At 39.1% G+C, this 14,506-nt stretch overlaps 1 long non-coding RNA gene across 1 annotated transcript in view; it reads right to left on the bottom strand.

Annotated features, from left to right (window-relative positions):
- Positions 1 to 403: 403 nt before the first annotated feature.
- The window catches only part of LOC131080881 (uncharacterized), a 49,131-nt gene continuing 35,028 nt past the window's right edge, over positions 404 to 14,506 (bottom strand). The window contains exons 2-3 of the long non-coding RNA XR_009114227.1: positions 5,768 to 5,827; positions 404 to 455 (exon numbers count right to left, since the gene is read on the bottom strand). This is a non-coding gene — a long non-coding RNA (uncharacterized LOC131080881). The remainder of the gene's footprint in view (positions 456 to 5,767; positions 5,828 to 14,506) is intronic.

Here is a 14,506-nt window from a genome sequence, read left to right as displayed (position 1 = left end):
ATAAGGTCTGGCAATAGTGACAGGAAAAGTAACTATTAGCTCTGAGCAATTTCCAAAGGCAGAGATCAGAATAATCAGGGCAGAAGGAGCAATACCACAGAGCAGTCCCAAGAAAACCAAATCCCAGATTCCAGAACCCACTGAAAAAAATGCAACTTTTTAAACACTTTGGTGTTTGGTGTTTTTTTTAGCTTTTCTGTGGTATCAAAATGCTGGATTTTGCAAATCTGAAAAGTTTTGATTCAATTTTCATTTTAAGAAATAATTCAAAACAAAATAACTCAAGGTTTTTCCTATAAATCTCTTTTCTCTTTCTGTCTGTTTTCATTTACATGCAAAATAAAAATGATTGTTTCTAAGAATTTGATTATTTTTAAAGAGCTCTTAATTATAACTTCACTTACCACAAACCAAAGAGAAAAATCATCCAGATTTTGTCCAGAGCCTTCACGTTCCTGAAGTCAGAAGAGACAGTATAATCATATGCAAAGTTTGCCTAGCATACCACAAACCAGCTTTCTTTTAAAGAGCTACTGCAATAGAATAGAGGAACAGAATGCAGACACATCTCACATATTACCCAAAGTACATCCTAAAGCATTAGGAAATAAAGGATTATGAAAACTAGAACTTCTAGGGAATGCTCAAGTGAAGATCAAATCTGTTCTGGGCATTTCAGAGACAGAGCCTGGAACAGTATCAAGATTTGATGGTCCCTGCTGATACACGGTTGCAACAATCCTCAAAACCAGCAGTTTTAAAAGACAGGATACAGGGAAATCAACTACAAGCAATTAAGACAATCTGGAAAAGAAAGAGCCTGTCATTTAACATCAGCTAGATCAGGTTTGCTTTCCAAGATTTGTTGGTATTTTAGCTTTCAGCACTGGTTTATTCAGAAGATCTGGAATGAAGACTCAAGAAAAACACTCACAAAGTATTTCTTGATGGCCAAATGCCAACGTTATGGCATTCTCAGAATGCAGTGACCAACATTTGTCCAACTTCAACTCTGAGAGGCAAAAAACTCAACACAAAAACCCTACACGCACAGCAACTTAAAATCAGGCGTCTTCAGAAAGAAGTTTATTTTCCATAGAATTTTCAAAACACATGGGACACTTGAAGTCTCCACCAGAGGAATAAAAAAACAAGTAGAAAAAAATGGCAGCAATTTAAAACCAGATCTCAAAGTTTGTCAGTGTGACCACCAGAAATAAGTGAGGAGCAGCATCCACATACAGAGGCTAAGAATGCCCAGCACCAGCTCTGACCTTTGGTGGAGGCAGGTGCCTTTGAGGCATTTCTTCCTGCAACCATTTATTTTCCATATCTTAATACAGCAGAAATTAAGCAGGGTGCTAATCCAGGAAAGAAAAGATGGATTGAGCATGATGAACTCAAGTAGAAGAGACCCTTAACTTTTAGTCCCTTTCCTCACATTTCTTTCCAGAAGCTCTCCTTCCTCTGTAGTCACTAATATCCATTCCTCAAATTTTGTCTCAGTCCCATCACCATTACAACAACCAAAATAACTACAAACCTCTGGACATTTGCCAACACTGGAATAGCATTTCCAAAGTGTAAGGCAGAAATGTTTAATTGAAATTAAATAACAAAATGATGGTATTCCCGATGGTCAAAAATAAATTTTTCATTAGGCTGTGGCTGTTGCACAATGGAAACAATTGATAACATTCATCTGTTTAAAAATTCTGAGCACTTTTGTTAGGTCAAAGAGATCAGGTATTACTCCTGTTCCATTCTTAACAACATGCACAACTAAAATGTTCTTGTCAATAGACAAGATCTTCTTGTCAATATTATTTGAAAATACAAGGCGACATTTTCAAGTCCACCCAGGCCACATTAGATTTTCAACATCTGTATTCATAAGTGACTTGAAACTTTTTTGCTTATCCAAACTAAAACAGTGAAAATTATGTAATTTTTATTTTCTTCTGTCCAGCTTTCATCAAGTTGAATAGTTAAACAGAACTTCTGAATCTACTGTAACAGGAAAGCTTATTTTATTAAAATACAGAAAATATCTATCACTTTCATTGTGACAAGGTCACTAAAAAAGAACATATATGGCTCTGGCTTTCCATTCCAGACACTTAGAAACTTGAAGATAACAATATGCTTTTTAAAATCTTAACTGCTCCATTCCTTATTATTTTAGCAGAAATGTCCTGCTACTAATAAGCCTCTTAGGTGCTTTCTGCTCACAGAGATGGGATATCAGCTGGACCATCTAACCTTTGAACACTTCACATTCTCCCTCAACAAATGTCAAAAAAATATGGCTCTGTGCTACCCAGAGAAAAATAATCAGCACACACACCAAGTCAGGTGGCGCAAAATGGAATGCTCAAGAGAAACAAATAACAAATTCCACACTTCAGTTCTCTGACCAGAATCGATGCCCTAGGCTGATTTGTTTCCTGGGAAGTGCTCATTTTGTGTGATTTCTTACATCTTAATGTAATGTTCTTTAAACAAACTTTGTCATTAGAAAAATTTAAATAGTTTAAGTCATCAGAAGTCCTCTGATTACTTCAAAGCCCTCAGGTTCATGCAATCTCACTGCAGGTATGCAAAACAGGTTACAAAACAAGGATTTTTCTGTGTATGAAATCCACATGAACCTCAAAGCACAGCAAACAGTGCAAAAGCAACTTGTTTAGATCAAATCTTTCCGAACACTAACAAGGCCTAGAGCATTGTGATGAGGCATTGCTGATGATACACAGATCAGCAGCATGACAAAAGGGCACCACCAACCCTTGCACCTCTCTCAGGAACCCCTTTCCCAATATTTACTAACTTATCATTTTCAAGACTCACTCCATTTCCTGGGTCAGCATGTCTTCTGTCTCCCCAGTAACACTCAGGAAGCCCAGGCGGCCCAGGGCTCCCTCAGGGGACACGGCAAACACAAAACTCTTGTCTTGTTTATCAGGATGCCAAAGGTTTGAGTTTGGCACTTACATAAAGATGATCTATTCTACAAAACCTCCATCAATTTGCTTTTCACCAGCAGCAGGCACTTCTCTTTGACTCTTTAATACCAGACACTAATCCAAGGCACAAGTTTGACTTCTGCAACTGTTCCCACTCCTCCCTCCTCCCACATCTCCTTTGCTGGACTTCTTGATCATGGATAAGAGACAGACACTATGTGGCTTATCATAACCTTTTTTCAATTTATTTACCCTGAAAATCTGCCAAAAAATAATCAACCAAAAAAAGGTCTCCTCACCCATGTCTTAGCCATGACATGCAACATCTCACATCACATATAACTTGATGGTGACCTGCTTTGGGTCTACAATTAAACAGCCTGTGTGCAGGAGGTATCCGTGCTTTTTAGCAGCTGCTGAGTTTGGGGCTTTTTGCTAAAAGGCACACACTGAATTCCTGCTGGCTGGACCTGCCAGACTGACTTACCCCATTTGCCAATGGGGGAAAACTGTTCTTAAATAACAGACAAACTTAATAAAATTGCTGACAAACACAAAGACCTTCCTAAGTCCAAAATGTTTCATCATTTACTGTCATTCACCAGCAAAGTACTTTGCAGCTGCCACTGCCATCACCCTCATCAGGACCCGTGCTGGGTCCCACCACAGGTGCTCTCCTCAGACCAGATCTGCTGTCCTGCTTGGGTGGAGGGGGCTGTGCCCACGTTGACAAGTCCCCACCTGTCTCCCAGCCCTCAATAGTTCCCTGCCAGCAGGTAACAGCCCATTCACACCATGTATAGAGTACAGGCTTCCCTGGAAAGGGAGGAGTCCCATGCTTGAACGTGTGCTTTAGCATTCTACTCAATTTTCTTTTAAAAATAGTGGCAAGAGAGTGAGGACTCCACCAAAGCCAGTGGGAAGCCAAAACAAAGCTATTCTTTCACCAACAGCTTTGAATGTACATCTAATAGATATTCCACATACAGGTGAAAGTGGTCAGTGCAAAGCTGTAACACTGCTGGAAATACTTTCATTTACAGGCTTGGCTCTCACAGCCAAATATTTATGATAAAATAACTGGCCAAACACTGGATTTGGCTGTGGCTGCAATAAACATTTTTCTTTTCACTTGTAGTTCCCTTTCCCAAATGCTGTTAGAAGTCATTATTTATGTCTACGAACTGGATCCATCTCTCTCTATTTTTTTCCCTGGGTTTCCGGCATTATTCCAACTATTGATTGAGGGAATTCATTTTCCAAGAAAAGGTAAACTCCGATACATCAAACCAGATTTTGTATCTGGCACTCCCTATGAAAGCAACTGGCACTTATTCAAGCGTTCTGAACTGAAATCTTTGAAACTATTGAAATCTTTCACCAGGTGCAAGCACCAAATCCCAGTTTCTACCCCAAGCTCCAATGAAAAAATGGAGCTCTGTGTATTAAGCGGCCACTGCAGCTTCTGCAGAGTGTTGTTTCCTACCATCTATTCCTAAAGAGATGGAATAATTTCCTTAAACACTCACTCTGATTATGCAAACCATCATTCACCTTGAGACTGAAGCAGATGACACCATGTAGGTGAAAGGAAACATGACAGAGGCCACTGCTACTCAGCACATCACAAAGACAGAAGCGGCCTCAGGGTACACAACAGAACGAGAAACTTTTTTTTCTCCCCTTACCACTGATGTTTATTGATTTGTCCAGTTCATAGGGAGCATCCCTTAATGTTCTGCTTTCATGTTTCTGCTTTGTTGCATGGGTACAGAAAAGAATATTGCAAATTGATCTTTCTTCCCTGCCTTTGTTGGGAACGCGCTCCTATTACGTTAGCTTCCCTGGCCTGTCAGCTCCTGCTCACTTTGCCAGTATATAATCAGCATGGCTAAACACCGAGGGCTGAGCTGATTAATTTCCAGCCTTGGCCACTGAGCCCATTGATGCACTCCCTGTTTGATGATCTGTGCAAGAGAGGACCACTTTTGATTGCTTGACCCTTGCCCTTAAACCTCGAGCTGTTGGCTCTAGCACCTGTCTAAGTTAACAGAACACACATTGTGTTTATTTCCAGTTTAAAAGGAAACCCTAACAATGGATTAGCATTCTCAAAGCACAAAGAGCCTGATTTTCTGCTCAGCACTGAACTCTTGCAACTCCCACAGATGCCAGATGATTTCGGGGTACTTGGTACCGCCACAGACATGCCTGGAATACAAGTTTAAACAAAATATATCTCACTCCATATCTGGATACAAATTTATAAGCCATATGCATTAAGTAAACTCAAGAAGGAGAAAAAACCCTACCAATTAATTTACATCCTTATGCCAAAATTATTCACCTGAACTGGTTCAGTAAGCACCAACAGTAAAATTTCCACTCACTACATTTAAAATAAAGTGCACAGCATTCATTTTTACAATGGTGCCAGAGATGTTCCTGCTGTTTATTTCAGATTAACAAACCGAGTTAGTTTATATTCCAGGAAGGAGCAGTGAGTGATTAGTGTTAAGGCTGTAAGAGTCACAATACCTTTCCTTTCACAGAAAAGGAATTTTACTTAAAGGCCCAACATTTATTTTAAGAATGTTGTCTTGAAGTCCTAGGGATGTTTGGAATGAAAGAAAGGAAAAGAGAGGACGACAGCAAAACATTTAAAGGACAGTTGGTTAGCCTGATTTTTTAATGTAAATACATGTGTATAATTCTGTACATAATTATACGTGAATATCTGCAGATATGAGCATTATGGATCTTGTAAAATATAGATATACAATTTAACTGTAACAACTTACCCTGGCAGCCACATTTTCACAGCAGCCTAGAATAATATGCCTGGTGCGGCAGGGGTGCACCTGTGAAGCAAGAAGAAAAAAAAATCTGTATTCATGAGTGCAAATTGGCTAAAATTGACAGACTAGCAGTAGTGAGGTTTTGCTTCCCTTAACCCCCATCTTTACTGCTCATCCTGCAAGTGCTGCAGGTAATGGCTCTCTGGGAGGAGAACTTCTGCTGCTGTTCTGGAGGTCATCACAGTGACCAGGTCAGACCCTGCTGTCCTTGCACCAGCTGGCAGATCAGCCTGGGAGAACAACACTTCTCTGTTGGAATGCCAAATGCACTTCCAGGTGCTGCTTTCAGTTTTACGTGTGACTTAATCCCTTTGTGGGTGTCTGTAGAGAGGGTAATTGGCTCCAAGGGCACAACCCCATCCACAAGCCTAGTCCCTAGAAGTGGATGGAGAAGACTGCTGACTCCTCACAGCAGCCTCAGAGAAATTTCAGAAGGTATTTCACCTGCCAGAGCCCCATGGTAAGCAAAGGTTTCATGAAGACTTCATGGAGGATCACAGAGGTATAAACTGTACTCCCAGCTTATTAGTAGCTGTTTACTCTTAATACTTATTATCCTTTATCATAAATAGTTCCTCCCTATCCTGAATATTTTCCTAATTTTTTATGAAAAGGTCAGATGTATTTGATTTTAAGTGGACTATGTAGGCCATTGTTGCCTTCCCTTGTAAAAGGAAACTTCTTCACCTGCCTGCATATGTTCCTGACTGAAATCTTCCTTCTTAAACGTGGATGTCCAAAAAGGTCAACAGTATTTAGACAAATTTCCACCTGTGTTTTCCCACTTCAAAAATTCCACATGACATATCTGAGGCTTGTATTGCCCACAGTAATTAATAATGGCCAGAAATTTGTGATCAGGTTAATTCTTAACACAGGTAGGCCTGGTTCCACCATTATGTCCAAATGCAGAATTTTTCTGCTTGTGGCAGAAATTATTTCCACTTCTTACACTTGTGACTTAAAATTTAATGTAGCAATCTTATCCCATTTCTCTCCCTCCTCAATGGCAACAGATTGTTCACTTCTTTATGATGAAATGTTCGTATTCTATCATTGCATCATTTGCAAATTTTGAGAATAAATTTCAATGGTTTGGGCCTTATGAATTCTGAAGAAACCTTAAATATGACTATGGGGATTTTTAAAGGAATTTTGAATGCGTTAGAGATGGGACTTGTGAGTTCTTAGATGATGCTGTTTCTTTTTTATTTTTTACATAGGCAGGAAGGGGGAGTTCAGTTTACATCTTCACCTTATGGCTCAAGAAGGTCACAATATTCCTAGTTATAAGACTTTTTAAGGATTTATTGACTAATAAAACATCCCTAACAAGCATATTTTTGGTTTTGACTTAATCTTTAAATATTTCATCTTATGGATTCATGCTATAGTGTAAGCTTTCTTTGCTAATCATGTAATGACACACAAACTTACAGTACTGCATTCTAAACTCCTTGTTTACTTTTGTAATTACTTTTATTTTTTTTACATCTTAAACTCTAAAATTCTAAACTTTATTCTACTTAATATAATGTGACTCTGCTTTAAACTATAAATCTACAGTCTCACTTCTAGCACCTAGAATCTAATTTGGAAGTCTTTTCTAATGTCTCAAATCCTGTGTTTAATCCTAAGCTTTGGCTTACAGGCCCAAAGTTCAGAGAATTCCCTGCATTTTGGATTCCAACACAGGTTTAAAATTCCATCCCTGAGGATGACCTCTCACAGACTCCCTCCAGTCAAGCAGCTCCCTTACAGCTCTGCATTTTCAGCCCTCAATTTGGCCAGGTTACTGTTGTTCTAATCCCCTTTCACTTCACTTTGCAGCGATAACGCCATGATAGATGGAAATTTGCCTACTCAGAAATTTACCAACTGCTTTTCCTCCTTCAAAATCAAAGTTACCAACCCAAGAGATGACGTTAGTCCTGTGCAAACATGAGCAAAATTTATTTATGTGGTCTAATTGTCCAAAGGAAGGATAATCCAAGATTTCACAAGCAATGCCTACAGCTGAAGAGCTGATTCTGAAGGAATCATCTATTCTTCAGAGCTACAGGTCTCAGGACACAGAAAGAGCAATGTGTCTTATATTAGACACAGAAATTTACAATGGTATTGGGAATTGGAGTGGAACAGACAGATTGGGAAGCTCATTTTCATGCTGTCATACAGTTGAAGACCATGGATTTGACGGACCCTTGGAAAGCCAAAATTGACTTGATTTCTTGTCAATTTTCTCTTTGTTCCCTCACCTTCTATTGCCACACTGCTGAAGTCTATGCTGAATAGTGTTTCTACCCACACATGTGTGCTTTCTTGTTTTTTCTCTTATTCTTCCTAATCTTTTGGACATGCCAAGGTAGCCATTTTCTACCCTTCACTGTCTGAAAGGTGGATATATCTTCTACTTCTTTTTCAGTTCATCTTAGTTCTTACATTTGGAGAAAGCCAAAATACAGACTTCAAGGACACACCGAGACAAAAATCACACCACTGGCATCAAAATTACACTCAACCTTCCCAGCTCCTACAAAAATTCTAGGATTCTTAAAGTTGAGACCAAGTTCACCCTTCCTTTAATGAGGAAGAGAGTCAGACCGAAACATGAGCAGAGTCCAGAGGCATCTGGTTCAGGATTCCTATTTACCAGAATTCTTGATTTGAATAATCATAAATTTTTCTTTCCCTCTTGCCCTTCCACTACTATTGTACTGTAGACTAACTGTATTACTTCAGAATTTCAATAGTTATGTCAAATTACCATACCTTAATCCTACTTACCACTGCTTCCTAATTAAAACATAATAAATAGGAAATTATATCACTGTCAAAACTAAAACTACATTGTTTTGTAAAAATCAGTAGATACTTACAATACAGTAATTGTCTTAATGCAGCTTAATTACATCCTTACAAGAAGACAATTTGAAGAGTGACCTATTTTATTCTCTAGATTTACATAATACAGCAAGCAATCAACGGTGTCCTGGATACATGAAGCAAATATTTTAAAGATTAAAATGACTGATAAAACAGCTATTTTTCACAGGGTTTGTTTTAATGCATTGTTGGGTTTTAACCTGAAAAATATTCAGGGTGAATAATGCTCTATAATGGTAATGTTTCCAAGGAAAACTGAATTAAAAGCTCTGGAGGAAAAGTCAACAAGACTTGGTGGAACACATAGTGAGAGACACAGCACTGTCCACAGTCCTGTTTGAGACACTGAACCAAGGGTTTGTGAATGTGGGGAGAATGCTGGGGGGGAAAGCACCACAGCACTTTCTCATATTCCCCTCACAAGACTGTTCTGATGCAAAAGCAGCCTTGACTTAAGGATATATTCCTTTCCATGAACCACATTCCTTGGCAGTCCTCAAAACAAGTCTTTAACTGCTTCTCTGGATGGGGTCCTTATTCCTAAGCAACATAGCATCCCACTAGCAAAGCCATCAGGAGCTCAATGTTCATCTCCTCTTTGATCCCCAAATCCCAGTTCAGGAAGAAGTCCCTTCCCCAGAGCACTTGCACGTGTGGTCAATTCCTTTGGGTGGGATGGCACTTCACAGCATGCTGACTAAAGCTCATTGCCCAGCAAGGATGGCCTTGGATGCAACAACTGCCATGGTGAGTTTGGGTACCAGTGAACACAGTCAGGCAAAACTGAGCTCTAAATTCACCTCCTTCCACTAGAGAAACGCTTCAGATAAACCAAACTCTCAAAGTAACTCTGCTTTCTGGACAGTTCAGCCCTCAACTGTTTTCTCAGGGATGTTTATACATTTTATTGGAATGTCCTGTTTTATATACATTGATATGAAACCAAAGCCATGGAGATTTGAAATGGCCTTTAATACAGCAAATGGAACACATACCCAAAGCTCTCACCCTGCAGAAATCAACAGGCAAGAGAAGGCAATATGACCATAACTACTATCCAAGAACATCCTGGAGAATTGCTTGTATTTTTCCCAGAAGATCGAGGGTTAGGCAAAGTTACATTTAGGTAGCACACCAGAAAAAGAACATGTACTGCTCAAAGAGAATTTGCATCCCACACCAAAAGAAATTACTGGGGCAGGTTTACTGCAGTTTTGACACATCAGAGGAGTAACCTCATTCAGCCAAAATCTGAACTCCACAGTGCTCCTGGAAGCAGTAGTATAAAACATGAAGAAATTATTGAGTAACCGTATGCATTGAAAATGAGTCATATTTCTTTCCAAGAAAATCCATAAAAACAAAAGAACTGATGCTGATACACAATCTTTGAACTGATCACTGGACCAAGGTCTATATTCTATCTGGTTGCAGAAAATTGCTTTCTAGACTGACAACTGATTAGTATACAAGGATGATTATATGCAAATCTCCAATTTCTATTGACTTAATTGTGATCTGATGTAACATGTATAATTAACACATGCATTTAAAATAAATGTATATTTAATTAACATGCATATTTATAAAATGAATATTTATATTTAGCATATAATTTTGGGTGAATTTAGGTGGCACAAAATTGAGGGGTTATCATTACTGATGAGAGCTAGTCACAGCAGAACAGCTTTCACACCTCAGGCTCTCCCTGAGGATTTCAGTCCCAATTTATCTCACCTCTGGCAGGCCAGCCTTGGGCCTTCCTCCACTAAACAAAGTCTGCAAGTCACACCAGACAGATGCGACTCTGGTAAACATCTTCATTGGGGCTGGGGGAGGGGAGTCACTCAAATCATAGTTTGAATAGGAAACTACAACAGTATGAGAAGCAGAGTCCAAATATATCTGAAGCCAAAGGTCAGGAAGCTGGGCATCAGATTTCCCAAAACTGCTTAGTATTTCCATTATAGATACAAGCTGTGTGTGACTCCAGCAATTCAGGAAAGTTTATTCCCATGAAACTCTCTTCTGCAAAACAGAAAATGTAAAAATAAATTTGAGACACTACTTTCATAGTGATGCGAAGACATGATGCCTTAAACACACTGGGAAGACCGAACTCCAGCTTGTCAATCAGAAATGCTCATCTGGAAAGTCCATCCAAGCAGCCTTGCCCCTCACTACACTCATCAACAACTGGGTCATGGTGCTTATCACCAGGGCACCGAAAGCATGGCACATGACAAAATATTTATGTGGGACAAAATACCAATGATGACCTCTTTAGTTTAGAATGTCTCTGGTGCAAGCAAGACTTCCTACAATCAATACAAATCTCTCATTCTCAGGTGTTCCCCAGGAAATAAGCAGCCTCAAAAAGCAAGAAAAAGCCCACTGCTTTCCACAAACAAACAAAAAAAAACCCAAATGGAAAATGAATGACACTCCCATGGCTCTGTGTGTCTATTTCATACCATCTCTTCTCTACTTGAGGAAGAAATATTGAAAAAGTACCTTAACCACTGCTGAGAGGTGCCTAGTTGTGCTAGATCAGCATTAAAAGGAAACTTATGTGAAACCCAACCCAGAAATTCAGTCTTGGGCTTGAGCAGCATTCTGATGTCAAGCAATTATTTGTTTCCTATCAGCCAACATCAATATTTGTATGAAGACAATTATTAAATACCTAGTTTCCGTGGGAAGAATCGGGGGAGACTAATAGCACATCTCCAATGGAGTAGTCATCTGTTTCTCCCCAGGGAGAATAGAAGTACATTTTCTTCTTCACTTCCTAGGAAAAGTAGAAATCCTGACAGCTCTTGCAAGGTTCAAAAATACCCCAGTGTGCCCCCCTTCTACAATATGGAGCATATCCTCTTTATAAAGGCCTAGAATATAAACAGTTCTACCATGCTATTCCTGCAGTATTTTGATCAAATGTCATCTAATTCTAGGCAAATACTTCTTCCTGATATATTTAAAAATCAGGTTTAATGGTTCATATACAGTGGATGCAATTACATTAGTTTCAAAAATGTACTGACAGAAGGAAATATTCTGACTAGAAAGACACTGTGTCTTCCAGCACTTTGTAATGGCAAAGGTTACACAGCCAAAGTGACCCAGTGCTGCAAACACCAGCTTTGGCAGTGATGTACTTAGACAAAAATAAAAACTTACAAAGGAAAAAAAGGATTAATCAAACGATGCATTTCATCATTAGCAGGATGTGATCTTTCTTCTATTGCACCAGATCTATCAAATCACAGATTTTGTAGTTAATCATTTGGATTGCACATCTCCAGGAAGCCAAGGAATCAATTTACAGTCGCCTTTGTCCATTTCTTCTTCTGCCCCACTCCCCACACTCTTCTTGTGTGGTTTTATTGCCTGTCCCCTCAGACAAATCTCTTCCCTGCTGCCATGAGTCTCCCATTCTGTAACCTCTGTTCGCCAGAATGGTTTTTATTTCTCATCCTGAATGCTCAACTTTCCCTTCCATTCTTTTCATCTTTGCCTATGTCTCTTAACTCAAAGCAATAAAGAAGAGCAGATTTAACAACTGTCAGGATGCCTTTGATAGGAAAGCATGTACACAAAATGAGTCTGCATTGTGCTAAGGAAGGAAAAGCCACAATAGAGTGTTAATATTTCTATTGGTATCAACAGGTGGATCAAAGCTTTGTAACATGGAAGGCAATATCATTCCATCATTGCCATGGTTAGTAAATAAAGCTTGTATCCACAATGGAACTGAACTTGGATAGTTTAGGAATAAGCCTTTTTACTGGCCTGGATATAATTTCAAAGTGATGGTCAAGGCCATTTTTATTCTCAAATATTTTCTGAATGTTCATTAAAAATGTGCACTTCCAATGCACGTGTTAGTTTACAACACACTTAAATAGAACTAAGTTTGTAAAATGACTCTTCAGTCACAGTGACAAAGAACACAAATTCTATGCAAAAAACAAAGTTGCTCCAGGGCAAATTCTCTATTAATACATATATATTGTTCACCATGGGAACAACTACACATTGAAATATGGTTGCCCCGAGAGGAGGTGGAATCTCCCTTGCTGGAAACATTCAAGACTCAGTTTGACATGGTCCTGGAAAAAGTTTTCAGAAGGAAGTCAGACTAAGTGTTCAACAGAATTCCCTTTCAAATGTTTTTCATACAGTTTTCTTCTTCTGCTACAGAGTTGAGGTACACTTTCTGAGGCACCTATAGAGGGACACTAATTTACTGGAGGCAAATATCATAGAAGAGGCAGGGCTTAAACTGACAAGGAGAGAGATTCTGAATCTTCATTCATGCCTCCTGCACAGCCCAGCTGCCTGCTACATCCTAACACCCTCTTCCACTTATGTTTTTGTAATAAATTTTTTTTTGGGGGAACCATCTGGGAAAGGAAAAAACCCATAACAAATTTGCATGCACTGAACATCTCTCCAACAAGAATATCTTCTGTCCTATATAACACTTAGAAAGAAGGTGTATTTACACAAAATCACTGTTTACTAGTTTATATGCATCCCAGAAGGATCCCAGAAAACACCTACAAAGGCTTCAAAGGATCATAGCAAGACATGTCCACTGGTGTACTGTGTTGAAAATGGGGGGAGGCTGAAGATGCAGAGCTTTTCCTTTTGTATATCAGACTCCTCAGAACATCTGCTGATCCAGCAGGTATTATTTTAATATTTCAGGTAGGTTTTATGGTGGTTATAATAGCTGTTCCTCAAAAAAAAAAAAAAAAATCGCTACTTGTTCATGTGAAATTACACGTTACAAATTCCTGTGATTCATTTTGTAATTAATGATGTCCTCCCCTTCTTGTCTCTCCTCCTTGCCTCCCTCCAAAACAAAACAAAACAAAAAAAAAACAAAAAAAAAAAACCAAAAACCTCTTACATATGATACACTAAATAACTTAAGATCACCAGCACTAACATCATTTTACTTCATGTTAGTTAGTCCCTCACCCTTTATTCAATATTGCATGGAAAAACTGTTAACTTTGCCAATGCCCCAGTGGAATTGCCTCTGCTCTGTCAGGAGGGCTGGTAGCATACACAGCCTCTGACACACAGTGTATCTGTGCTTGGATCATTTGTATATAAGATTACTGGATTTTACTGCAGTTTGTTACTTTTTGAGCACAGGATATACTTTTTATGTGCAGGATGAGCAAATGAAACCACACAATGTGATAATTAGTTCTCGTACTAGGAAAACAGAGTTATAAATAAAAGCAAGAAGAGAATTTATAAATAAAGGGAAGAATGTGGGAAAAGCCATTTGCTTTCAGATACAGCACAGTGTTCAGGGCTATCATTTGTGTCAATACCCTGTAAACCATTTTCCTCTCTCCCTACTTCATTGGCATCACTGCTGGTGGTGAATACAGCAGGAGCCTTGCCTCGTTTGTCACTTGTGAGAAGAAATGGACAGGACAAGTGACCCAACAATGATTGTGAAGGCTCATCTAATTAGACAAGACAGAAGATGGATGTTCTTGGGCATTTCTTTAGTGAGGAAATCGCAAGGTAGGGAGGACGAAAGTGAAAATACAGACCAACACCTTCTAAAGCAATTGTCCAAGAGCCTGCAGGTGAGTTTAGGAAGCTGAGTAACTGATGCAGTGTTCAGGAGAGTGTGGGCACAGCAGTCTTCCACCAAGTCCCTTTGACTTGTTCAGAGTGCCCACACCCACAAGACAAGCCTGCACTCTGAGAACAATCCTGTACATTTGCTTAAAAATGAGCACAAGCATTTTTGCACAACAGGAA

Source organism: Melospiza georgiana, chromosome 3 (genome assembly GCF_028018845.1).
Source record: "Melospiza georgiana isolate bMelGeo1 chromosome 3, bMelGeo1.pri, whole genome shotgun sequence".
NCBI lineage: Eukaryota > Metazoa > Chordata > Aves > Passeriformes > Passerellidae > Melospiza > Melospiza georgiana.
The sequence above is the reverse complement of the archived record's forward strand: the minus strand, read 5'-3'. Positions and strand labels throughout refer to the sequence as shown.